This window comes from Mobula hypostoma, chromosome 5 (assembly GCF_963921235.1).
Source record: "Mobula hypostoma chromosome 5, sMobHyp1.1, whole genome shotgun sequence".
Taxonomy (NCBI): Eukaryota; Metazoa; Chordata; class Chondrichthyes; order Myliobatiformes; family Myliobatidae; genus Mobula; species Mobula hypostoma.
Genome location: NC_086101.1, coordinates 180,777,059 through 180,802,604, shown reverse-complemented (window position 1 = coordinate 180,802,604; position 25,546 = coordinate 180,777,059).

Sequence of the window (25,546 nt, the reverse complement as noted above, 5' to 3'; positions counted from 1 at the left end):
TGAAATTGACCTCACAGGCCTCACTTGTGCTGGCAGTTTATTCCACACTCTCATGACCCTCTGAGCGAAGAAGCTCCCCCTCAAACTTTTCACTTTTTACCCTTAACCCATGACCTCTGGTTGTAGCCCCACCCAACCTCAGTGGAAAACGCCTGCTTGCATTTAGCCAATCTATACCCCTCACAGTTGGGCCAGAAATGTCTGTAACTTTGCTGTATCTCTAAACAAACTAAATGAATACATTCAGTTGGTCAGACAGTATCTGTGGAGGAAAACGGGAAAGGGGTTAAGGAGCCAGTTCAGAGTACCCATATGACCATCCCCCTCAACAGCAAGTTCATCTCTTTGAATACAGTTGGGTTGGGGGGATGACTGAACAGAGGAAAGTCACAGGGGTCAGATCTCTGGCACTGAATCTGCATCTGCGACTCAAAAGGGAAGTGGGGGGGGGTCGGAGAAGGAGCCTGCTGTGGTGATAGGGGATTCATTAGTTGGGGGAATGGACATGTGTGCGAGAATGAGCTATCCGGATGGTATGTTGCCTCCTGTGTGCCAAGGTCCAGGATATCTCAGATTGAGTGCTCAGCATTCTTAAGTGGGAGGGTGAACAGCCATGAGTCGTGGTTCATGTAGGTAGCAATGAAATGGGTAGCATAAGTGATGAGGTACTGCATAGGGAGTTCAGGGAGTTAGGTGCTAAGTTAAAGGGCAAGACCTCCAGGGTTGTGATCTCAGGATTGCTACTGAGACCAGAACAAGCAAGATTATACAGTTTATTTTGTGGCTAAGGAGTTGGTTTAGGAAGGAGGGCAGAAGATTTTTGGATCATTGGGCTTGCTTCCAGGGAAAGTGAGACCTGTACAGAAGGACAGTTTTCACCTGAACTGGAGTGGGACTAATATCCTAGTAGGAAGGTTTGTTATTGCTGCAGAGTGGGATTTAAGATAGAGTTGCAGTGGGGTGGGATCTAGAGTGCAAGAACAGTTAGTGGCAATGTTGTGGAGGCAGATGTTGGTAAGATCTCTGGTAAAGTTTAAGGATAAAGGGTAAGTCTTTTAGTATCGAGATGAGGAAAAACTTCTTCACACAGAGAGTGGTGAATCTGTGGAATTCTCTGCCACAGGAAACAGCTGAGGCCAGTTCATTGGCTATATTTAAGAGGGAGTTAGACATGGCCCTTGTGGCTAAAGGGATCAGGGTGTATGGAGAGAAGGCTGGTACAGGGTTCTGAGTTGGATGATCAGCCATGATCATACTGAATGGTGGTGCAGGCTTGAAGGGCTGAATGGCCTACTCCTGCACCTATTTTCTAAGTTTCTATGTTTCTAAAGTTAGGAATCAAAAGGTTGAGCTAGTCACTAGTCATGGTGTGACTAGTGACCTGAGCTGCCTATATTTCAATGCCAGGTGTATCATAGGAAAAGTGGGTGATAGTGGTGAAGATGAGGCAGGTTTACAAACACAGTCAATGTGTAGTGAGGAGAGGCTGTTGATAGGGCAAAACTGCAGTCAACAGGATGAGTTGCAATGTAAGAGGTGGACAAATTCAAAAAGGGTGAATACCGGACTGAAAGTGTTGAATTTGAATGTGTGCAGTATATGGAATAAGGTAGATGAACTTGCAGCACAGTTAAAAATTGGAAGATATGATATTGTAGGCATCACTGAATCAGAGCAGAAAGAAGATTATAGCTGGGAGCTTAATGTCGAATGATGCACATTGTATTGAAAGGATAGAAGGATAGGCAGGAAGGCAAGATGGGGTGGTATTGTTCTGTTGGTAAAAAATGAAATCAAATTATTAGAAGGAGGTGAAATAGGGTCAGAAGGTGGTGAATCATTGTGAATAGAGCTAAGAAACTGCAAGTGTATAAAAGACCCTGATGGGAGTTTTATACAGACCCTCAAACAGTTGTAAGGACATGGTCTACAAATTATGACGGGAGATAGAAAATACATGCCAAAAGGGCAATACTACAATAGTCCATAGGGACTTCAATGTGCAGGTAGTTTGGGAAAAATAGGTAGGTGCTGGATTACAGGAGGAGGAATTTATAGAGTGCCTATGAGATGGCTTTTTAGAGCAGCTCATGGCTGAGCTCACTAGTGGATCAGCTATTCTGGATTGGGTGCTGTGCAATGAACCAGAATTGATTAGAGAGCTTAAAGTAAAAGAACCCTGAGGGGAAAGTGATCATAATATGATCAAATTCATCCTGAAATTTGAGAAAGAAGCTAAAGTCTAATGTACCAGTATTACAGTGGAGTAAAGGGAATTACAGAAACATGAGAGAGAAGTTGGCCAGAACTGATCGGGAAAAAAAAACACTGGCAGGGATGACGGCAGAGCAGCAATGGCTGGAATTTCTGGAAGCAATTTGGAAGGCACAAGATATATGCTCCACAAAAAGGAAGAAGTATTCTAAAGGGAAGATGAAACAACTGTGACTAACAAGAGAAGTCAAAGCCAAGATTAAAGCCAAAGACAGCAAAAATTAGCAGAAAGTTAGAGGATTGCGAAACTTTTTAAAACCAACAGAAGGCAACTAAAAAAGTCATCAAGAAGGTAAAGATGGAATACGAAAGTAAGCTAGACAATAATATTAAAGAGGATACCAAAAGTTTGCTTAGATTCGTTAAGTATAAAAGAAAGGTGAGAGTGGATATCAGAATGTTGGAAAACGATGCTGGAGAAGTAGTAATGGGGGACAGTGAAATGAGGATGAACTGACCAAGTATTTTGTATCAGTCTTCACTGGGGAAGACACTAGGAGTTCGGTGAAAGTTCCAGGTGTCAGCGGTCATAACTGGACAGAAGGTTGTTGTGAAACGAAATGTCTGAAGGTAGGTAAGTCATGTGGATCAGATGGTGTACAACCCAGAGTTCAGAAAGAAGTAGCGGAAGAGATCATGTTGGCATTAGTAATGATCTTTCTAGAAACACTAGATTCTGGAATGGTTCTGGGAGACTGGAAAATTGCAAATGTCAGTTCACTCTTCACGAACTGAGAGAGGCAGAAGGAAGGAAATTATAGGCCAATTAGTCTGACCTCGGTGGTTGGGAAGGTGTTGGAGTCGATTATTAAGGATGAGGTCTTAGGGTGCTTGGAGGCACATGATAAAATAGGCTATAGTCAGCACGGTTCCCACAAGGGAAAATCTTGCCTGACAAATCTGTTGGAATTCTTTGAAGAAATAATAAGCAGGATAGACAAAGAAGAATCGGTTGATGTTATGTAATTGGATTTTCAGAAGTCCTTTGCTAAGGTGCCACACGCAAAATTGCTTAACGAGTTAAGGACCCATGATATTACAGGAAAGATTCTCCAGGTGGGAGAGGTGGACAGCTGGAGTCAGGAAACAGTGGTTACTGGGTGATAGGTGGAGATGAATAAGTAGAGGTAAGAAAGGGAATAGATCAAGACAGGTTGTAGGGTGGGAGGGTGGAGGTAGAAGCAGAAGCTGAAATGTGGAGGGATGATAGGTAGATGGAATCAGTTGGGCAAATGGATAAGGACACCTAGAAGATGTTGGTAATAGATGGATGGAACTGGCTGGGGGAAGTGAATGAAAAGGGAACATGGAGGGATGGAATGAAAATCAGAGAGAGAAAGGAGCACAGGGAGTGTGGGTAACGTGAATATAGAATATTTTATAGAGCCTATATGCCAGTCCTCATCAGAGAACCAGAGGTGGAAAGGGTCAGCAACTTTAAATTCCTTAGGGGATGTTATTTCGGAGAATCTGCTCTGGGCCCAGCACATATGTACAATTATGAAGGAAACACTGCAATGCCTCTACTCCCGTAGGACTTTGAAAAGATTCAGCATGACATCTAATACTTTGACACATTTCTATAGATCTGTATATTGACCGGCTCATCACAACCTGGTATGGCAACACCAATGCCCTTGAACAGAAAATCCTCCAAAGAGTAGTGGGGATTGTCCAGTGCATCATGGGTAAAATGCTCCATACCAATGAGAACATCTACATGCAACGTTGTCAAGGAATGCAGCATCCATCATTAGGAACCCCCACCACCCAGGTCTTGCTCTATTCTCTCTGTTGCCATCATGAAGAAGTTACAGGAGCTTCAGAGCTCACACCACCAGGTTTAGAAACAGTTATTAACCCTCAACCATTAGGTTCTTGAACCGCAGTGGATAACCTCAATCAACTTCACTCGCCCCATCATTGAAATGTTCCCACAACCTATGGACTCACTGTCAAGGTCTCTTCAAACCTCCAAGAGGATCACAACCTTGTCATGGTTTGGAGGCTTGCATACCTCAATGTCCCGGAAAGCTACATTGTCTGGTGTCAGTCTCCTGTGCTTTGACTCTTGGTAGGGTCACCCATACCAAACAGGTGAAATGGTAGAGGTCAGACCAAGAGTGGTCTACTGGTCCTCTCGGTTGGGGGCGAGGGATTCAGCTCAGGGCTAACAACACTGACTGGGGAAAAAAAACAGTTATAGAAACAACAATGATATGATGAAGGAAGCCCTAAACACTGTCAAGACCAAGAATGCAATTGGTTTTGATGGCCAAAGACAGACAGACCAGAGATGGAGGATCTTCATTGCTACCCTAAACGTCAGGGCATAATGGGCACTATGTAAATAAGTCAACTCCTGTTCTTGATATTTATTGCTTATTTATTATTGTTTATTTACTTTTATTATTCTTTCTTTTTGTATTATGACAGTTTATTGTCTTTTGCACACTGGTTGAATGCCCAAGTTGGTGAAGTCTTTAATTGATTCTTTGGTCTTTGGTCTTACTGATAGTGAATACAAGTTTGTTACTGCGACACCACTCAACCAGCTGGTATATCTCACTCTTGTACACTCTCTCGTCTTCACCTGAGATTCTGCCAACAGATAATTTACAGATGGCATTGAACTACACCTGGCCACACAATCATTGGTATAGAGAAAGTAGAGCAGTGGGCTAAGTACACATCCCTGAGATGCGCCCGTGTTGATCATCAGCGAGAAGGAGATATTATTATCAATCCACACAAGCTATGGTCTTCTGGTCAGGAAGTCATTGATGCAATTGAAGAGGGAGGTACAGAGCCCAAGGTTCAGTATCGATCAGGAGTTTAGGAATGATGGTGTTGAATGCTGAGCTATAGTCAATATACAGCATCATGACATAATACTGAATTATAAACTGCCCAGGCAAAATAGGAATTACTGTTGTATATACTATAGTTCTTTGTAATTTAGCAGCTTTTTAATATAATACATTCTGAAGCCTACTAGCCTTTCTTTCTTTGAGTGGGAAACCAGGGATTAAGTCCCCTTACTGACCTGCAAACTGATGGAAACCATTTCTTGGTGTTAACCTTCTCAACAGATTCCTGGCTTATCTTTCCAAGCAGAATCACCACAATCCTTGCAGATTTCTACAGAGGTACAGTGGAGAGCATTCTGACTGGCGGCATCACAGGCTGGTATGGAGGCTCCAGTCGACAGGATCAGAAAGGGCTGCAGATGGTTGTAGACTCAGCCAGTTCCACCAGAGCACAATCCTTCTCACCATCGAGGACATCTTGGAAGGCCTAGATAGACTGGATGTGGAGAGGATGTCCATGGTGGGTGCCTTTGTTTACACTGGCTGTTTTACTAAGACAGCAAGAAGTATCGACAACATTCATAGAAACATAGAAACATAGAAAATAGGTGCAGGAGTAGGCCATTCGGCCCTTCGAGCCTGCACCGCCATTTATTATGATCATGGCTGATCATCCAACTCAGAACCCAGCCTTCCCTCCATACCCCCTGACCCCTGTAGCCACAAGGGCCATATCTAACTTCCTTTTAAACATAGCTAATGAACTGGCCTCAACAGTTTGCTGTGGCAGAGAATTCCACAGATTCACCACTCTCTGTGTGAAGAAGTTTTTCCTAACCTCGGTCCTAAAAGGCTTCCCCTCTATCCTCAAACTGTGACCCCTCGTTCTAGACCTCCCCAACATCGGGAACAATCTTCCCGCATCTAGCCTGTCCAATCCCTTTAGGGATCTTCCCTTTTCGTAGAGGGAAGGCTAGTTTCTGTGTCCACAACACTCTGATGTTTCTAGTAGTCACGTGCAGAGCAGTTGCCATACCGACCCGTTACGCATTCAGGTAGGATGCTTTCTACGGTGTATTGATAAAAATTGTTGAGTCAACATGAGCGTGCCAAATTTCTTGAGCTGCCTGAGTTTTCTTAGCCGTGACATTAACATGGTAGGACCAGAACAGACTATCAGTGATTGTACGCTCCCGGCAACTTGAAGCTCTCAACCCTACATCTCAATTATACTGTTAGGTTCTTGAAAAGAAAATGACGCGAGGCACTTGTTGTTTAAGAAAAAAATGTACCAACTCATTTATTCAACTCCAAAAAACTGAACACAGCACAGTAAAAGTACTTTATGTAATTATGTCATCACATCAGACCAGTCTCTTAAGATGAACACCAACTCAATGTCGGTGGTTGTGAATTACACACGTTTCCATCAATTGCATCACCCTACAATCTATCCTAGTTGGAATCTGCAGGATAGGTGTAAAATTGTCCTCACTAAAGGCAGTGTATTTGAGTTTAATAGGAGAAAATTTTAAGCTGTTGTCACTATATTTGTTCTGAATTGCATGTGGTTTGCACATACAATTGAGGACAAATTTCTGCCTCAGACTCCAGTCTGGTAGACCAACACTACACAGAACGGAAGAATATGCCAAACTGTGCTGAAACACTAACTATATGTACATGTCAGAGTTCAACCTTCCTCTTTCTAAGTTTGAATGTAATTCAATCGAATATCTGAGATATGGTGACCAGCATCACTCACAAAGCTCCAACTTGTACAGTTGTGGTATCGCTCCCATCCTTCGTGTAGTTGGAGTATAGATTTAACGATTATTGCAGATGTAACATAGCCTCCAATCTTTTTATTTCTTTATACAGAAACCATCAGCATGGTATGGTGGTTAGCGCGATGCTTTACAGTACCAGTCACCCAGGTTCAATTCCCACTACTGCCTGTAAGGAGTTTGTGCTTTCTTTCCCTGACTGCGTAGGTTTTCTCCAGGGGCTTTGTTATCACTCACAATCCAAAGAAATACTGGTTGTTAGGTTATTTCAATGTAAACCATCCTGCGATAGGTTAGGGTTCTCAAGAAGTATAATCAAATAAGTTCTTTAGCCAATTGATTATTTTATATGCTTGTTTTAAAAAAGTTACACAAGATGGTGAATTTACTGTGGAACTAGACCATTAGGGTCCTTATCCACTAAGACTTCACAGAGACTTTGCAGGTGTTTTCTCTTACTTCCAGTTTTTTCATAATAACTTTTTAATGGGTAATTTTCATTTACTTGTTTTCTATTCCCCTGTGTGTTCACTTGAGAATTGAGCATCCAACATATTGAAAAACTCTGATGATATTCATTAAGGATCTCATGTTCTCATGTCAAAGCCAAGCCATGGGTGAGGGATTTCCCTTTACAAAGTGCAGGAGGTATGCTGGTTAATTGCTGAAGTGATGATAATACAGGTCAATGGTGAAATAAATTAGTAGTCATTTTGCAATGGAAATAATTCTTAAAATGGTTCTTATAATGTTCACACTAGGACTGAGTTAATAGATATCATGTTCCCACTTGTTTTCCGAAAGTAAATCATTTTTGAAGTGTTCTTGAATTCCAGAACAATGTTTGCTGACAAGTTGGAAGCTTGAGTAAGGAACTGTGCTAATTGACAAGGAACTGGGTATTGTTTAGTGCTACGAACAAAGCGGATGAGCTTAGCGCCTGGATCAGTGCTTGGAGATATGATGTATTGGCCATTACAGAGACTTGGATGGCTCAGGGACAGGAATGGTTACTGCAAGTGCCGGGCTTTAGATATTTCAGAATGGACAGGGGGGCGGTGGGGCGGGAGGCAAAAGAAGTGGGGGCGTGGCACTGTTGATCAGAGAGAGTGTCACGGCTGCAGAAAAGGTGGATGCCATGGAGGGATTGTCTACGGAGTCTCTGTGGGTGGAGGTTAGGAACAGGAAGGGGTCAATAACTTTACTGGGTGTTTTCTATAGGCCGCTCAATAGCAACAGGGATATCGAGGAGCAGATAGGGAAACAGATCCTGGAAAGGTGTAATAATAACAGAGTTGTCATGATGGAAGATTTTAATTTCCCAAATATCTATTGGCATCTCCCTAGAGCAAGGGGTTTTGATGGGGTGGAGTTTGCTAGATGTGTTCAGGAAGGTTTCTTGACACAATATGTAGATAAGCCTACAAGAGGAGAACCTGCAGTTGGGGTATTGGGAAATAAACCTGGTCAGGTGTCAGATCTCTCAGTGGGAGAGCATTTTGGAGATAGTGATCATTATTCTGTCTCCTTTACAATAGCATTGTAGAGAGATAGGAACAAACATGTTAGAAAAGCGTTTAACTGGAGTAAAGGGAATTATGAGGCTATCAGTCAGGAAATTGGAGGCTTAAATTGGAAACAGATTTTCTCAGGAAAAAGTACGGAAGAAATGTGGCAAATATTCAGGGGATATTTGTGTGGAATTCTGTATAGGTATGTTCTAATGAGACAGGGAGGTTATGGTAGGGTACAGGAACCGTGGAGAACAAAGGCTGTAATGAATCTAGTCAAGAAGAAAAGAAAAGCTTACAAAAGGTTCAGAGAGCTAGGTAATGTTAGAGATCTAGATTATAAGGCTAATAGAAAGGAGCTTAAGAAGGAAATTAGGAGAGCCAGAAGGGGCCATGAGAAGGCCTTGGCGGGCAGGATTAAGGAAAACCCCAAGGCATTCTGCAAGTATGTGAAGTGCAAGAGGATAAGACGTGAAAGAATAGGACCTATCAAGTGTGACAGTGGGAAAATGTGTATGGAACCGGAGGAAATAGCAGAGGTACTTATTGAATACTTTACTTCAGTATTCACTATGGAAAAGGATCTTGGTGATTGTAGTGCTGACTTACAGTGGACTGAAAAGCTTGAGCATGTAGATATTAAGGAAGAGGATGTGCTGGAGCTTTTGGAAAGCATCTAGTTGTATAAGTCGCCAGGACCAGATGAGATGTACCCCAGGCTACTGTGGGAGGCTAGGGAGCAGATTGCTGAGCCTCTGGCAATGACCTTTGTGTCATCAATGGGGACAGGAGATGTTCTGGAGGATTGCAGGATTGCAAACATTGTTCCTTTATTCAAGAAAGGGAGTAGAGATAGCTCAGGAAATTACAGACCAGTGAGTCTTACCTCTGTGGTTGGTAAGTTGACGGAGAAGATCCTGAGAGGCAGGATTTATGAACATTTGGAGAGGTGTAATATGATTAGGAGTAGTCAGCATGGCTTTGTCAAGGGCAGGTCGTGCCTTACAAGCCTGATTGAATTTTTTGAGGATGTGACTGAACACATTGATGAAGGAAGATCAGTAGATGTAGTGTATATAGATTTCAGCAAGGCATTTGATAAGGTACCCTATGCAAGGCTTATTGAGAAAGTAAAGAGGCATGGAATCCAAGGGGACATTGCTTTATGGATCCAGAACTGGCTTGCCCACAGAAGGCAGAGAGTGGTTGTAGATGGGTCATATTCTGCATGGAAGTCAGTTACCAGTGGGGTGCCTCAGAGATCTGTTCTGCAACCCTTACTCTTCGTGATTTTTATAAATGACCTGGATGAGGAAGTGGAGGGATGGGTTAGTAAGTTTGCTGATGACACAAAGGCTGGGGGTGTTGTGAATAGTGTGCAGGGCTGTCAGAGGTTACAGCAGGACATTGATAGGATGCAAAACTGGGCTGAGAAGTGGCAGATGGAGTTTAAGCCAGATAAGTGTGAGGTGGTTCATTTTGGTAGGTCAAATATAATGGCAGAATATAGTATTCATTTTAAGACTTTTGGCAGTGTGGAGGATCAGAGGGATCTTGGGGTCCGAGTCCATAGGACGCTCAAAGCAGCTGCGCAGGTTGACCCTGTGGTTAAGAAGGCGTATGGTGTATTGGCCTTCATCAAACATGGAATTGAATTTAGGAGCCAAGAGGTAATGTTGCAGTTATATAGGACCCTGGTCAGACCCCACTTGGAGTACAGTGCTCGTTCTCGTCGCCTCACTACAGGAAGGATATGGAAGCCATAGAAAGGGTGCAGAGAAGATTTACAGGAATGTTGCCTGGATTGGGGAGCATGCCTTATGAGAATAGGTTGAGTGAACTTGTCCTTTTCTCCTTGGAGTGATGGAGGATGAGGTGTAATCTGATGGAGGTGTATAAGATGATGAGAGGCATTAATTGTGTGGATAGTCAGAGGCTTTTTCCCAGGGCTGAAATAGTTGACATGAGAGGACACAGGTTTAAGGTGCTGGGGAGTAGGTACGGAGGAGATGTCAGGGGTAAGTTTTTTTACTCAGAGGTTGGTGAGTGCGTGGAATGGGCTGCCGACAACGGTGGTGGAGGCGGACTTGATAAGGTCTTTTAAGAGACTTTTAGATAGGGTCATGGAGCTTCGTAAAATAGAGGGCTATAGGTAAGCCTGGTAATTTCTAAGTTAGGGACATGTTCGGCACAAATTTGTGGGCCAAAGGGCCTGTATTGTGCAGTAGGCTTTCTATGTTTCTATGTTTAAATAGCTTATCATCTTGCAAATTTTTATAAAATGACTTTGAATCAATTGTGTCCTTTCTCAACAGGAGTTGAAGCAGAAGTGTTGATTTGAGCAACATGCAGATTACCTACCATTGTGGATCAATTTGGCATGCAATGTGTCATGAAATAAAACTGTCATCAGCAATATTCACAGACAATAGCTAATGAATGATCTATTTCCTTTGATTTTTATTTGTAGATTGAGAAATGGATTTGACTCAAAAATCATATTCATATCCTAACAAATAACGTCCCAATATTTAAAACACCTTTCTTTTTCTTTTGGTAATCTGTTCAAAAGCACTGACCACTCATTATGGTTAATTGCAAAGTTGTTTCATCAATACTCCAAATAAATACTCCAAGTGTTTATGACAGCAGACTTGATTCACTAAGAAATGTGATCAAGGTTAAAGAGAAACATAGAAAAAATTATTTAAACTTATTTCTGGAATGGAAATCAGTGGTTGGTAATTATAGCCATTCTACATAACTGCAACTACACTCAGTGGGCCACTTTATTAGGTATCTCCTCAACCCTAATGAATTTGCCACTGAGTGGATGTTCATCGTCTCCTGCTGCTGTAGCCTACTCACTTCAAGCTTCAATGGGTTGTACATTTAGACATGCTCTTCTGAACACCAATGTTATAAATATGTGGTTATTTGAATTATTGTTGCCATCCTGTCAGCTTGAACCAGTCCAGCTGTTCACTTCCAACCTCTGTCATTAGAAGGTGTTTTCACCCACAGAACTTCTGTTCACCGCATGCATTTTTTTTTTAGTTTATTACACCGTTCTCTATTATCTCTACAGACTGCTGTACATGAAATCCGAGGAGATCAGCGGGTTCCCAGATACGCAAACCACCCTGTCTAGCACCACACATAAAATGCTGGAGGATCTCTGCAAGAAAGTACAGTAAACATTTTGGGTCGAGACCTTCTGGCAGGACTGGAGAGAAGAAGCTGAGGAGTAGATTTGAAAGGCGGGGGAAGGGGAGAGAGAAATACCAGGCGATAGGTGAAACTTGGAGGGGGAGGGATGAAGCAAAGAGATAGGAAGTTGATTGGTGAAAGAGACAGAAGGGCATGGAAGAAAGAGAAAAAAGAGGGGAGGAAAAGCACCTGAGGGAAGCGATGGGCTGGCAAGGAGTTCACATGAGAGAGGAACAAGGGGAGGGGAAATGGTGAAGGGGGGGAGGCATTACTGAAAGGTTGAGAAATCGATGTTCATGCCATCAGGTTGGAGGCTGTCCAAATGGAATACAAGTGTTGTTCCTCCAACCTAAGTGTGGCCTTATCCCAACAGCGGAGGAGGCCATGGATGGACATATCGGAATGGGAAGTGGAATTGAAATGGGTGGCTACTGGAGATCCCGTTTGTTCTGGCAGACAGAGTGTAGATGTTCGGCGAAGCGGTCTCCCAATCTAGGTCGGGTGATATACAAGACACCACCCTAGGAGCACCAAACACAGTATATGACCCCAACAGGCTCACAGGTGAAGTGTCGCCTCAACTGGAAGGACTATTTGGGGCCCTGAATGGTAGTGAGGGAGGAGGTGTAGGGGTAGATGTAGTATTTGTTCCGTTTGCAAGGATGAGTGCCGGGGGGAGATCAGTGGGGAGGGATGAATGGATAAGGGAGTCGCATAGAGGGCGATCTTTGTGGAAAGCAGAAAGTGGCGGGGGGGGGGAGGAAAGATGGTGGGATCCAGTTGGAGGTGGCGGAAGTTTCAGAGAATTATGTGCTGGATGTGGAGGCTGGTAGGGTGGTAGATTAAGACAAGGGGAACCCTATCCCTGGTAGTGTGGCGGGGGGATGGGGTAAGAGCAGACATGTGTGAAATGGAAGAGATGCGGTTGAGGGTAGCGTTGATGGTGGAGGAGGGGAAGCCCTTTTCTTTGACAAAGGAGGACATCTCCTTCATTCTAGAATGAAAAGCCTCATCCTGAGAGCAGATGCGGCAGAGACGGAGAGAAAGGGATGGCATTTTTACAAGTAACAGGGTGGGACATGGATAGCTGTGAGAGTCCGTTGGTTTATAATAGACATCGGTGGATAAGCTGTCTCTGGAGATAAAGACAGTGAGATCAAGAAAGGGAAGGGAAGTGTTGGAAATGGACCTGGTGAATTTGAAGGCAGGGTGGAAGGTCGAGGCAAAGTGTATGTCCTCATGTGGAAGTGGAAGTCCAGAACAAGGGGTCACAGTTTAAGGATAAAGGGGAAGCCTTTTAGGATTGTGACGAGAATACACATAGATAAGATGTTAGCTGTCCTGTGTGATCAGCAGTTGGTCTGCCACCTGTCTTCAAGAGAGAGCTGTCTGGAGCGGCTCCCCCTTTGAACCCTGAACTGTTTGAAGTGATGGACAGGCGATACCCCAGCAGGGGGATAAAAAGGGGCCGGTTCGCTAAGGCAGGACACACACGACACCCGAGGTAACGAGACCCTGGAAGCGATGCGCCTCTCACGAGTCGGTGGGAAGTATCGAACAACGCACAGGGTGGAAAGGTACGATCAGCGGGAACCCGGTGTGTGTCCGCCCTTGCTTGGGTGCCGGGTTCATTGCAGAGGATCGACCGCATCTGGAGGAGGGGACACAGTCGGTGACCTCAGGTGACATCACCAAGGACCTGCCCAAAAGCTGCTTGTGAGCCATATCGCCGGTCTGTGAGTGGAAGCCGTGTCTGAATGATCAGTCGTTCCTGTTCTCTCTCTCTCTCTCCCCCCACGTTGTCCATCGCCATGGCAACGATTATTGCGAACTGAACTAAATTGGACTGAACTTTTGTGTCACTTTGAAATTTGGTCATTTACCCCTAGACAACGATAGAGCTTGATTGATGCTGTTATCTCAATTCTGTGCACATGCGTGTTTATCATTGCTGAACTGTTGCATTTATTATCCTTTCGATTACTGTGTTGCTTGTTTCTTTAATAAAACTTTCTTAGTTCTAGTAATCCAGACTCCAACTGAGTGATCCATTTCTGCTGGTTTGGCAACCCAGTTACGGGGTACGTAACAGGATCGAGATGAGGAAAAGCTTCTTCACACAGAGAGTGGTGAATCTGTGGAATTCTCTGCCACAGGAATCAGTTGAGGCCAGTTCATTGGCTATATTTAAGAGGGAGTTAGATATGGCCCTTGTAGCTAAAGGGATCAGTGGGTATGGAGAGAAGGCAGGTACAGGGTTCTGAGTTCGATGATCAGCCATGATCATACTGAATGGCGGTGCAGGCTCGAAGGGCCGAATGGCCTACTCCTGCACCTATTTTCTGTGTTTCTATGAAATTGACGAGTTCAGCATGGGTGCAGGAAGCAATGTAGTGTAGGAAAAGTGTGGGAGGTCACCAGTGCAGGTTTGGAACATAGACTGTTCCATGGAACTTATAAACAGACAGGCATAGCTGGAATTCATGTGAGTGCCCATGACTACCCCTTTCATTTGAAGGGAGTGGGAGGCGCCAGATGAGAAATTATTTAGAGTGAGGACAAGTTCCGCTAGGTGGAGGAGAGTGGTGGTGGAGGGGGACTGGTTGGGTCTAGAGTCCAGAAAGAAACAGAGAGCTTTGAGGCCTCCCTGGTGGGGGACGGAGGTGTATAGGGACTGGACATCCATAGTAAAAATAAGATGATGGAGGCCAGGGAACCTGAAATCCTTGAATAGGTCAAGAGTGTGTGAGGTGTCAACGAAGGTAGTAGGTAGGGGCCTGAACCAGGGAAGGATGTGGGTGGGAAGGGACTGAACTGTCTAGCACCAACGGTCCAAACCACTTAGACGTCATTTCTCCTCCATCTGATGTTTGATCTGAACAACAACTCAAACTCTTGACTGACCAAATCTGCATGCTTTTATGCCTGGAGTTGTTGCCACATGATTGACTGATCAGATATTTGCATTAATAAGCAGGTGTACAGGTACGTGTATCTAATAACGTGACCTCTGAGTGTAATGTTGCAGTTATGGAAAAAGTGCAGTGCAAGTAGTTACAAATGCAAGGAATACTTCAGTATCACAATGCAAAGTTTTGGTAGGGATTCACTCAATTATCTTCTGACCAGGGAATGTGCAGCCACCACTCCAGGAAAGTCAGGTTTACTATCTCTATCAGAACTGGCCATGTCTGCTGTAAATCAGTCAGCTGTGACATTAGCTCTGTTTTTTACTTCTATTGCACGCCAACTGTTGTATCTTTTTCAGAGACCCATTATCCGCATTGCATGACATTTCTTTGCCTGCTAATTTACCCATTAAACTTACGTTTTTTTTCTTTCTCCATTCAGATGTAGGGTGTTTAACTGGAAAATATTATTTATGTGTGACTGCCTGACCCGCAGAGCGTTTCCAACATTTTCTGTATTTATTTTAGGCGCAGAAACTTATTTCGCATCTAATCACAATGAATCCACAGAAAATGTCACTCTCACCCTCTCCACATAAAACTGGCAAACTGTGAATATCCCTGTGTTATTATGTATGTACATAATAAAAAACTTCAGCTCCCATTGGGCAACGCTGATGGTTCACTCTGGAACCGAAAGTGACGTTGACGAGCTGGTCACACATGCTCAGTGTGACGCTAAACCTGGCTCTGTAAATAAAATATTCTAGCATTAAACCCATGTTAAGTTTCTCTTTATTAAGAGCAAACATAACATGGTGTCAGAAGTGGGATCTCAGATTCACACTTGATCCCCTGGCTTAAGGACTGGTAGGCTTTTTGCAGTCTTGTCATTATACTGTTTCTGTTTTTCCTACCCTCTCTCTTTAGCCAATTTGACCTTATGTACTCCTTTAGGGGTCAACAGGTTTTTCTGCACTAGAAGGTTACTGCGCATGCATTGACCCATCAGATTTTGGGTTGGTGAAAGACCATTCTGCAAATAACATGTTCTAGCATTAAACCTACATTGTTTGTCTTTATTAAGAACAAACATAACAATCTCTATTTCATACTTTATACATGAATGTTGTCAAACCTTTAACATAGACATATGGGTCAAGCCCATCTTCTTCCAGTTAAGATACCAATAAATGTGGCACTCATTATTTAACTTCATTGTGATTAGAAGTGAAAAATGGTTTCTGAGTAATAGTTTTGAAGATTTGATTGATGCTCCAAAAATTAAGCAAGAAATTAGATAAAATTAGAACTAAGAACAGTAAGTTTTTCCCTCAGAAAGAAAGCTTCTGGATCCCTTGACTGATGTAAATTCAGAAAATAGTGGGAATTCTCTGCGGGTGAGACAGGAATAGACCCACATTACCAAGTTCAGGAACAGTTATTACCCTTCAACCATGAGGCTCCTCAACTTTTTGAAAGATCTTTGGTGAACAAAACCATTAGTTAGGCATTGGCTAAATAATCTCAGAACTACTAAAAGTGTTATTGGATGATCATTCAAAAGTAGGCCATGAGATCTATGTTGGAAAATCACCAAAAGCTAAAGATCTAGCAATGGTAATCACATACAGTAATTGGATTCGGAGAAGAGATAGGAAGATGGGGCTTATTTCCATAAGGCACTGCTTTAGTGGAAAATTAAAGGAACTATAGGTGGGTTATAAGCACAAGAGGATCTACAGATGCTGGAAACCTTGAAGGAACTCACTAAGTCAGCCAGCATCTCTGGAAGGGAAATAACAGTTAACATTATTGTTTGTCATATACTTTAATACACATTAATGATCTGGATGATGGGGTGGTAAACTGGATGAGTAAGTATGCAGATGATAGTAAGATAGGTGGAGTTGTGGATAATGAAGCAGGTATTCAAAGCTTGCAGAGAAATTTGGGCCAATTAGAAGAGTGGGCTGAAAGATGGCAAATGGAGTTTAATGCTGATAAATCTGAGGTGCTACATTTTGGTAGGACTAATCAAAATAGGACATACATGGTAAATGGTAGGGCATTGAAGAATGTAGTAGAACAGAGGGATATAGGAATAATGATGCCTAGTTCCCTGAAGGTGGAGTCTCATGTGGATAGGGTGGTGAAGAAAGCTTTTGGTATGCTGGCCTATATAAATGAGAGCATTGAGTATAGGAATTGGGATGTAATGTTGAAATTGTGCAAGGCATTGGTGAGGCCAAATTTGGAGTATTGTGTACAGTTCTGGTCGCCGAATTATAGGAAAGATGTCAACAAAATTGAAAGAGTACAGAGGAGATTTACTAGAATGTTGCCAGGGTTTCATCACCTAAGTTACAGAGAAAGGTTGAACAAGTTGGCTCTTTATTCTTTGGAACGTAGAAGGTTGAGGGGGGACTTGATAGAGGTGTTTAAAATTATGAGGGGGATAGATAGAGTTGACGTGGATAGGCTTTTTCCATTGAGAGTGGGGGAGATTCAAACAAGAGGACATGAGTTGAGAGTTAAAGGGCAAAACTTTAGGGGTAACATGAGGGGGAACTTCTTTACTCTGAGAGTAGTAGCTGTGTGGAACGAGCTTCCAGCAGAAGTGGTTGAGGCAGGTTCGATGTTGTAGTTTAAAGTTAAATTGGATAGATATATGGACAGGAAAGGAATGGAGGGTTATGGGCTGAGTGCAGGTCGGTGGGACTAGGTGAGGGTAAGAGCTCGGCATGGACTAGAAGGGTCGGGATGGCCTGTTTCCCTGCTGTAATTGTAATATGTTTATATGATTATACTATGAGATAAGACCCTTCTTTGGGACAGGAAAGAAAGGGGGAAGAAGCCAGAATAAGAATTTTCTGGAAGAGAAGGAGTACAAGTGACAGGTTGAACCAGATGGGGGGGGGGAAGGTGGGTGGGTGGAGGAAGGGGATGAAGTGAGAAGCTGGGAGGTGATAGGAAGAAGAAGGAATCAGATAGGAGAGGACAATAGACCGTGGGAGAAAGGGAGAGAGGAGGATCACCAGAAGGAGGTGATAGGCAGGTGAAGAGAAAAGAAGGGGAAAGAGGGGAGTCCGAATTTGGAACATATTAAAGAGAGGGGGGAGTGGAGAAATTATGTGAAGTTAGTGTATTCGATGCTCATGCCATCAGGTTGTGTAGACAGTGAGCTAGATCTTTCCCATGTAGCTCCCTCTTGAGAACTATGCTTTAGGGAGATTTAAAGGGAAAAAGAAAGGGAGACAGAAAACAAAAGAGGAATTGCTTTAAAAATACCTTTTTCTGAGCAGAAGCCACTTCTTTATCAGAGCTAATATCATAGCTTTAATGAACACATGTTGGAATCCGTTCACTGGCATTCAGAAGCACTCCCTGGTAATTAAATCTACCAACTTAAAGATGGATTGAAACTTAAATATTTGACTTGGATCAGCAGCCATAACATGAGTTTGTTTTAATTATACTCTACAAAGTATGGGCATAATTTCAATAGTGGAACAAACGGGGAGGAAACAGGAAATTGAATAACTAAGATAACGTCATTCTTTAGTGATTGTTTCCAGCAGATGGATCTTTGTCACAAAAAACATGTCTTCATGAAATAGTGCATGACACCCAGGTCATGTTTTCCCCATTCGTAAGTTTTACTCTGATGATAGGTTTTGTAAATATTTTTCTGGGCAAACATGTTCAAACTTTCCTGAGAATGGAAGATCAATTTCAAGTTCAAGTTTATTTGTGATTGTATGTATACAGCTAAACAAAACCTCATTCTTCTGAGGCCAAGGTGCAAAACACTCTACATACAGTCACAAACAGCACATATACTCAGTGGACACTTTATTAATGTGAAGAACTCAACACCGAAGCTGTCTCCAAGAAGGGTCAGAGCCGTCTCTATTTCCTGAGGAGACTGAGGTCCTTTAACATCTGCCGGACGATGCTGAGGATGTTCTATAAGTCATGTGCTGGCCAGTGCGATCATGTTTGCTGTTGTGTGCTGGGGCAGCAGGCTGAGGGTAGCAGACACCAACAGAATCAACAAACTCATTCGCAAGGCCAGTGATATTGTGGGGATGGAACTGGACTCTCTGACGGTGGTGTCTGAAAAGAGGATGCTGTCCAGGTTGCATGCCATCTTGGACAATGTCTCCCATTCACTACATAGTTTACTGGTTGGGCACAGGAGTACATTCAGCCAGAGACTCATTCCTCCGAGATGCAACACTGAGCGTCATAGGAAGTCATTCCTGCCTGTGGCCATCAAACTTTACAACTCCTCCCTTAGAGGGTCAGACACCCTGAGCGAATAGGCTGGTCCTGGACTTATTTCCTGGCATAATTTACATACTATTATTTAATTATTTATGGTTTTATATTGCTATAACTATACTCCATTCTTGGTTGGTGCAAATGTAATGAAACCCAATTTCCCTCGGGATCAATAAAGTATAACTATGACTATGGCTATGACTATGGCTAACCAGCCAGCCATGTGGCAGCAACTCAATGCATCAATACAGGCAGGGTGAGGAGGTTTGTAGTTCAACCCAGTCCTCAGAATGGAGAAAAAACGTGATCTAAGAGACTCTGACCTTGGAATGATTGTTACAGAGTGGTTTGAGTATCTCAGAAACTGGGGGTCTCCTGGGATTTATACACACATCAGTCTCTACAGTTCAGAGAAATTGCTGTGATGAACAAAAACATATCAAGTGAGCACTAGCTCTGTGGGAAAAAGTGCCTTAGAAATGAGAGAGGTCGATGAGAATGGCCAGACTGGCCAGGAAGGTGACTGTAACTCAAGTAACCATGTGTTACAACAGTGGTGGGCAGAAGAGCATCTTTGAACATACAACATATCGAACTATGAGGTGGATGGGCTAGGGCAGCAGAAGACCACGAACATACATGCAGTTACTACTTTATTAGGTACCTCACGTACATGAGGCAGGTACCTCATCACATGGCTACTGAGTATATAGTTACGATAGTGCATGCAGTCACAAAATAATATTAACACAACTCCCTGACTGGCATGGCCTGAAGATTGATGGTGGATGCGATGCTGTCATAGAACCATGGTCCTGGAAGAACAAGCACACGGCGGGCCATAATCTCACGCTGGGTCAACCACAGATGAAGGCAGTCCAGCTTGTCTTCCAGGGAGCGAACACTGGAGAGCAGCACCAACAGGAGAGCTGGCCTTCAGCAGCCTGCCACCAACCCAGTAGGAATTGTAGCTGCTGAGGTGGGCAAAATATACAAGTGCCTGAAAGCACGTACCACCAGACTCAAGGACAGCCACTCCCTCATTGTTATAAGACTATTAAATGGTTCCTAGTACCAATAAGATGGACTCTTGACTTTGCAATCTACCTCATTATGATTTTTTTATTGCTTACCTGCACTGCACTTTCTCTGTACTATTACACCTTATTCTCTCTCCATTGTTATTATTTTACTTCGGTGTACTGTGTAACAATTTGATAGTGTAAAGACAAGATTTTTTTTAACTGTATCTCAGTACACGCGACAATAATAAACCAATTACTATTGGGGAGGAGAAGATGGCGGCGCGATGCAGCGCGCGCGGCCGCTCCAAAATGATATCGTATTTGTAAGTAGGTACCGTGCACAATCCTGATTTGATGGAGACAGACGTGAGGAGCATGGAGGAACATCTGGAGAAACTTCTGAAATGCCCACTTCGCTGCTGCTGCTACTGTGCAATTGAGAATCTCCGGAGGGGAAGGCCCCAAATCCTTGGCTTTGCCTATTGCCTGTTGCCGGGGCCGGGGTTGAAGCGCTCGGCAGAGATGGTGCTCGGTGTCGGAGGGCTGTTCGGAGGCTTGAAGTTTTCGGACGGACTCAAGAGTCGGCTGTGGTCGGGTGCTTCCAGGGCGCTGCATCGGCAAGTTTGCGGCGCTCGAAGTTCATGGCAGGGAGAGTTTTTCTTCCTTCTACCGTCTGCGTGAGATGATGGGACTTTCAAGAGACTTTGAGACCTTTTTTTTTACCGTGCCCATGGTCTTTCTTTATCAAATTACGCTATTGTAACTATATGTTATAATTATGTGGTTTTTGTCAGTTTTTCAGTCTTGGTTTGTCTTGTGTTTCTGTGATATCATTCTGGAGGAACATTGTATCATTTCTTAATGCATGCATTACTAAATGAGAATAGAAGAGGACTGCATGTCCTCATAGTCTAATCTAATAAACCAATTCCAGTTTCAAATCCATCTACAAGTAATGACAGTCCTGTGTCGACAACCCAAAGGGAACTGTCCTGAGAAAAGTGTGTCAGTATGGAGTGGGCTCATGTAAAACAGCCAATGGACTGGAAACCAAGGGCATGTTATAATCAGAGCAATATGGTACAGCATGGGCTCTGAATGACCAATTGCTTACATTGCAACCATGATCACTCAATTGAAATAACCCAGCCAGTGGAAAATTTATTAAATATAGAACATCAAACATAGAATGTGTACAGGCTGTTCAGCACACAATGTCATGTTGACCTTTGAACCTACTCAAGATGAATCTAATCCTTCCCTCCTACCTAGCCCTCTATTTTTCTATCATCCATGTGCCTATCTAAAAGTTTCTTTAAATGTCCCTAATATGTCTGCCTCCACCAGCAACCCTGGCAGTACATTCTACACACCCATCACTCTGCATATAAAAACTTACCTCTGACATCCCCACTATACCTTCCTCCAAGCACCTTAAAATAAGCCCTTTAATATTAACCACTTCTGTCCTGGGAGAAGGTCTCTGGCTGTCTGCTAGATCTATGTCTTTTATCATCTTGTTCAAAGTTCAAAGTATGTATGCAGTATACAATCCTGAGGTTTGTCTTCCCGCAGGCAGCTGTAAAACACAGAAGCACCATGGAACCTGTTGAAAACATCAAACATCCAACCTGCAAAAAAAAAAGAAAACTATCACGCAAATAACAACAAAATAAGCGAATACACATAGAATGTTAATCGTCCAACTGCTGAGTCCTTCAAACAGTCTAGGAATGTTCAGTGTGGTTCAGTTCAGTTCAGTTTAGTGCTGTGTTGTTTGTTGACTGCCACCTGCAGAGACAGCGTGCCCCAATCAAAATCGCATAAATAGCAATAAAAAGAAAGAAGCAACCAGAAATCAGAACCACATACAGGACTGTGAAAAAGTCTTGGGTACACATGGGTAGCTAGAAACCCTAATACTTTTGCACAGTTTTATGCATTGCACTGTACTGCTGCCACACAAAAAGCAAATTTCATAACATATGGGAGTGATGATAAACTGATTCTGATATGGGTCTCTATTGTGGACTGAGAATGGGAAGGAGGCATGGAGACGGGAATCGTGATTGGGAAATGGGAAAGGGAGAGGCGAGCGTGTGGAAGTACCAGGCAGACATTCTGTAATGATCAATAAACCAATTGTTTGGAATCAAATGACCTTGACTGGAGTCTCAAGACTGGGTTTGTCTTCACCCACACCAACCCCTGCCCCCGGCCTTCCTTCTCTGCCAACTTTCCCACACCCCTTCCATGGTGCTCCAGCTCCACCCTCACCAATCCCAACATCCTTTGCACCCACCAGATTTACAAACTCACTCTCTGCTGCACATTGACAAATACAGTACTGTGTGTGCAAGTCTTAGGCACCCTGCCTGTATAAATACTGTACATGTGCCTGAGACTTTTATGCCTCTATCAAATCGCCTCATATTCTCCTGTGCTCTAGAGAATATAGTCCTAACCTATACATGTATATAGAATAGTACAGCACAGTACAGGTCCTTCGGCCCACAATGTTATGCCGACCCTCAAACCCTGCCTCCCATATAACCCCCCACCTTAAATTCCTCCATATACCTGTCCAGTAGTCTCTTAAATTTCACTAGTGTATCTGCCTCCACCACTGACTCAGGCAGTGCATTCCATGCACCAACCACTCTCTGCGTAAAAAAACTTCCTCTGATATCCCCCTTGAACTTCCCACCCCTTACCTTAAAGCCATGTCCTCTTGTATTGAGCAGTGGTGCCCTGAGGAAGAGGCACTGGCTATCCACTCTATCTATTCCTCTTAACATCTTGTACACCTCTATTATGTCTCCTCTCACCCTCCTCTCCAAAGAGTAAAGCCCTAGCTCCCTTAATCTCTGATCATAATGCATACTCTCTAAACCAGGCAGCATCCTGGTAAATCTCCTCTGTACCCTTTCCAATGCTTCCACATCCTTCCCATAGTGAGGCGACCAGAACTGGACACAGTACTCCAAATATGGCCTAAACAGAGTTTTATACAGCTGCATCATTACCTCGCGACTCTTAAACTCTATCCCTCAACTTATGAAAGCTAACACCCTATAAGCTTTCTTAACTACCCTATCTACCTGTGAGGCAACTTGCAGGGATCTGTGGCCATGTACCCCCAGATCCCTCTGCTCCTCCACACTACCAAGTATCCTGCCATTTACTTTGTACTCTACCTTGGAGTTCATCCTTCCAAAGTGTACCACCTCACACTTCTCTGGGTTGAACTCCATCTGCCACTTCTCAGCCCACTTCTGCATCCTATCAATGTCTCTCTGCAATCTTTGACAATCCTCTACACTATCTACAACATCACCAACCTTTGCGTCGTCTGCAAACTTGCCAACCCACCCTTCTACCCCGACATCCAGGTTGTTAATAAAAATCACGAAAAGTAGAGGTCCCAGAACCGATCCTTGTAGGACACCACTAGTCACAACCCTCCAATCCGAATGTACTCCCTCCACTACGACCCTCTGCCTTCTGCAGGCAAGCCAATTTTGAATCTACCTGGCCAGACTTCCCTGGATCCCATGCCTTCTGACTTTCTGAATAAGCCTACCGTGTGGAACCTTGTCAAATGCCTTACTAAAATCCATATAGATCACATCCACTGCACTACCCTTATCTATATGCCTGGTCACCTCCTCAAAGAATTCAATCAGGCTTGTTAGACACGATCTGCCCTTCACAAAGTCATGTTGACTGTCCCTGATCAGACCATGATTCCCTAAATGCCCGTAGATCCTATCTCTAAGAATCTTTTCCAACAGCTTTCCCACCACAGATGTAAGGCTCACTGGTCTATAATTACCTGGACAATCCCTACGACCTTTTTTGAACAAGGGGATAACATTCGCCTCCCTCCAATCCTCCAGTACCGTTCCCGTAGACAACAAGGACATAAAGATTCTAGCCAGAGGCTCAGCAATCTCTTTACTCGCCTCGTGGAGCAGCCTGGGGAATATTTCATCAGTTCCTGGGGACTTATCCATCCTATTGTATTTTAACAACTCCAACACCTCCTCTCTCTTAATATCAGCATGCTCCAGAACATCAACCTCACTCATATTGTCCTCACCGTCATCAAGTTCCTTCTCATTGGTGAATACCAAAGAGAAGTATTCATTGAGGGCCTCACTCACTTCCACAGCCTCCAGGCACATCTTCCCACCTTTATCTCTAATTGGTCCTACCTTCACCCCCATCATCCTTTTTTTCTTCACATAATTGAAGAATGCCTTGGGGTTTTACTTTACCCTACTCGCCAAGATATTTTCATGCCCTATTCTTGCTCTTCTCAGCCCCTTTTTAAGCTCCTTTCTTGCTTCCCTATATTCCTCAATTGACCCATATGATCCTTGCTTCCTAAACCTCATGTATGCTGCCTTCTTCCACCTGACTAGATTTTCCACCTCACTTGTCACCCATGGTTCCTTCACTCTACCATTCTTTATCTTCCTCACCGGGACAAATTTATCCCTAACATCCTGCAAAAAATCCCTAAACATCGACCACATGTCCATAGTGTATTTCCCTGCAAAAACATCATCCCAATTCACACCCGCAAGTTCTAGCCTTATAGCCTCATAATTTGCCCTTCCCCAATTAAAAAATTTGCTGTCCTCTCTGATTCTATTCTTAGCCATGATAATGCTAAAGGCCAGGGAGTGGTGGTCACTGTCCGCCAGCTGCTCACCCACTGAGAGATCTGTGACCTGACCTGGTTCGTTACCTAATACTAGATCTAGTATGGCATTCCCCCTAGTCGGCTTGTCCACATACTGTGACAGGAATCCATCCTGGACACACTTAACAAACTCTGCCCCATCTAAACCCTTGGAACTAATCAGGTGCCAATCAATATTAGGGAAGTTAAAGTCACCCATGATAACAACCCTGTTATTTTTGCACCTTTCCAAACTCTGCCTCCCAATCTGCTCCTCTGTATCTCTGCTGCTACCAGGGGGCCTATAGAATACCCCCAGTAGAGTAACTGCTTCCTTCCTGTTCCTGACTTCCACCCATACTGACTCAAAAGAGGATCCTGCTACATTACCCACCCTTTCTGTAGCTGTAATCGTATCCCTGACCAGTAATGCCACCTCTCCTCCCCCTTTCCCCCCTCTCTATCCCTTTTAACGCACTAAAATCCAGGAATATTGAGAATCCATTCCTGCCCTGGTGCCAGCTAAGTCCCTAGAACGGCCACTATGTCATAATTCCATTCAACCTATTCAACCTTTCCCTCTAACATCCTTGTAAATTTTCTCTGCACTCTTCAAATGTTGTTTCCATCTTTCCTGTAGGTAGATGACCAAAACTGCACACACTTCTCCAAATTAGGACTCATCAAAGCATGCAAGTTCAACATAACATCCCAATTCCTGTACTCAGTACTTTGATTTATGAAGGCCAATGTGCTAAAAGCTTTCTTTATGATCCTATTTGCCTGTCATACATTCAATTAATTACGGACCTGTATTCCCAGATCCCTCTGTTCTACTGTATTCCTCAGTGCCCTCCCACTCACTATGTAAGACCTACCCTGGCTGGTCTTCCCAAAGTTCAATACCTCACACTTGCCTGCATCAAGTTACATGTGCCATTTTTCAGCTCAATTTTCCAGCTGGTCCAGATCCTGTTGCAAGCATTGATAGCCTTCCTTGCTGCCCACTACACCCCCAATCTTGGTGTCATCTGCAAATTTGC